The sequence below is a fragment of the Octopus bimaculoides genome, chromosome 2, assembly GCF_001194135.2.
Source record: "Octopus bimaculoides isolate UCB-OBI-ISO-001 chromosome 2, ASM119413v2, whole genome shotgun sequence".
In the NCBI taxonomy this organism is placed as follows: Eukaryota; Metazoa; Mollusca; class Cephalopoda; order Octopoda; family Octopodidae; genus Octopus; species Octopus bimaculoides.
Genome location: NC_068982.1, coordinates 130,550,509 through 130,553,562, shown reverse-complemented (window position 1 = coordinate 130,553,562; position 3,054 = coordinate 130,550,509). Strand labels below are relative to the sequence as shown.

Genomic DNA, 3,054 nt, shown 5'->3' with positions numbered 1-3,054 from the left:
TATATAGTATGTATACATGTAAGTATATGAGTGTGTGTGTGTACACTCGAGCTTATTCTTGTGTGTCTGTATCCTTGTCGCTGCATCTATTTGTTCCAGTCTTTTCTTTCTCTCTCTCTCTCTCTCTCTCTCTCTCTCTCTCTCTCTATATATATATATATATATATATATATGTATATATAATTTGATACATGTATATATATTGATGCATGTGTAGCTTATAAACATTCATACATATGCATATGCACGGTCACACATACGTACATAGACCAGGCTTATCTGTGTTTAATTCGTTTCGCAACCACGTCGTTCCAGGTTCGATCCCATTGCATGACACCTTGGTCATGGAACATCTGCTGCAATCTGGAGTTTACGAATATTTTGTAAGCGAAATTTGGGAGAAACTGCGGAGAAGCCTGTTATATATGCGAAAGTATTTGTGCATGTGTCTGTTGTGCTGCGTACTTAGTGTACCAGAAACTAGCGATTCTGCAAACCGAAACCGATAAAAAGAAAACTATCAGATAGAATCATGAAACTCAGAGTACATAACTTTCTACTTGATTTCCTTTGTAGAGGTTTTCCTCTACACGTTAAACGTAAAACACATGCTTTTATTGCACACACATAGCTATCTGTCAACAAGTGATTTCTAACAGTTCATTTGTACCGGGAAGTTTCTGAATGACTGTTTATCCATTCACTTATTCTATAGTAGAGCAATGCTGTGTCTATGTAGAATATTTCGCTTCATTACCGTACTGTCTTAGAAGAAGAGGAATACAACTTGAGAAGAAGAGGGATACTTTGCATAATGTAAATTCTAGGATAAACAATATCCGAAAGAATGACGAGGTGGTCATAACTAGAACATTTACTATCAGAACGTCCAAGAAAAGTTTTGTAAGTCGGAACAAGAGGGTCCAGGGTGATAGCAGCGGAAGTAGTATAAATACCGAGCAGTAATCTTCATATCCACACACACACACACACACACACACACACACACACACATATATATATATATATATATATATATATATATATATATATATATACACACACACACACACTGTGCTTTTGATCATAGATTCGTTCTATCAAAGTTGAAACATGTTAGTTAAAAAGACAAACAGCTAAAAACCGACGTGACTTTTGATTTAAATACTTTAAAACAGTATCACAAATTTAAAAGGTCCAGAAATTTTGGGTTATTAGTTTTTAATGAGCGCCCTTAACGAAAAAAAAAAATCAATGGTTACAAGTCTTATTGTCTCCTCCCTTCATAAGGGTATTGTCGCCTATGTATGAACACAACTAAGTTACAAAATAGCAGACACGGAATAGCAGAAAAATACAAAACATAATGTAATGAGATATTTGAGTTTATGTATGTGCTCTGTTCGTATTATATGTTTATAAATGTATGAATATATTTAAGAATATATTTTAAATATGTAATCATGTATACACACACACGACACACAAACATGTATACATAGTGTGTTTGTATGTATGTATGTATGTATGCATGACTGTAGTTGTAAGTTATGTTTTTTAACCCCACGACAGCTTGATCCAGCACGCCTATGTTCAAATATATTCCACTTAAAATTTTCGTAGTGTCGGGCTATCAAAAAACTTTATAATTAGAATTTAATTCCCTTTTTAAAACAGCCGGTTACGTGATTTGAGGGAGTTTTGATGCCCATTTTTAACAATCGAGTAACTAAGTTGAGGTTCCCTCTGTGATGTTTATGTGTGTGTGTGTGTGTGTGTGTGTGTGTGTGTGTGTATACACACATACATATATACATATATATATACACACACACACACACACACACACACACACACATATATATATATATATATATATACACATGCACATGTCAATGTATATATATGTTTATGTATGCAGGGAGCGCAGGAGGATATAGAGTGGTTCACGGTGTCAAATCTTGGACAATGTTTTCTGCTTCGAATTGTGTGTTGCATTGAATACATTGTGAGTGAAATACGCAGACGATAACCGGTGTGTGTGGGAATGTGTGCATATCTACTTTTGTTTTTATATATTTAACACTGAACCATAATAAAAGCTGACCAATTCATCAATTCATTTTCAAAGTGTTACAGTTTATGCCATTTAGTTTATCTTTATCTATATTTACTCAATTACGTTTATCTCCACTTCAGCAAGTGGAAGGAGAATAACTATGCTTCACTGATGAGGTTATGATAAAACGGACTATGTCTTGAGTTTTCTCCCTTACTTGACCAATTAATTAAAATAATTTAGTAAATAACTAGTATAGATTATTCATTGCGTCTAACTCTTTTTATCTAGCTTTTGGCGACTTATCTCATTAAATCAAATATTAACACTAACTATATATTTTTAATGCGGACGGCGTCTCTGAGTAATACAATATATATATATATGTATGTAAAACTGGCAATATGACCATCCCCAAGTACAACAACATATGTATATATATATATATATATCATGCACTATTCAAATTAATCGTTCGCTGTATATATTTTAATCAAGAAGCACATCTTGTCTATAAAAGGAAATACAAACATGTACTTAGTACCTGCTGATAATAAGCAGCCATCTTGGTGATCTTCCGTATACCGGTAAAATGACGTTCTCATTAAAAACGTCAGCATAAACACCTGTGTGCCCTTTTATCCATGCATCTGTTGAAGAGTACACTCTTCACTCATTTCATTTATTTATGCAGCCATACAAACATTGCTTTAGCAGTTTAGCCACACTTTTTTTTTTTTTTTTTTGGCCATTCATTCATAACGACGAAAGGAGAACACCCATCACGTAGAGGAGAACACCCATCTCGAAAAAAAAAATTAGAGCAGTATGTGACTGTGTGGTAAGAAGCTTGCTTCTTAACCACATGGTTCCGGGTTCAGTCCCACTGCGTGGCACCTTGGGCAAGTGGTTCTACTATTGCCTCGGCCTGACCAAAGCTTTGCGAGTGGATTTGATAGACGGAAACTGAAAGGAGCCCTTCGTATATATATATA

General features: G+C 34.5%; 1 protein-coding gene across 9 annotated transcripts in view; it reads left to right on the top strand.

Moving 5' to 3' along the window:
- LOC106875945 (collagen alpha-1(I) chain) overlaps positions 1–3,054 on the top strand; it is a 286,544-nt gene that overhangs the window by 1,051 nt on the left and 282,439 nt on the right. The window lies entirely within an intron of this gene.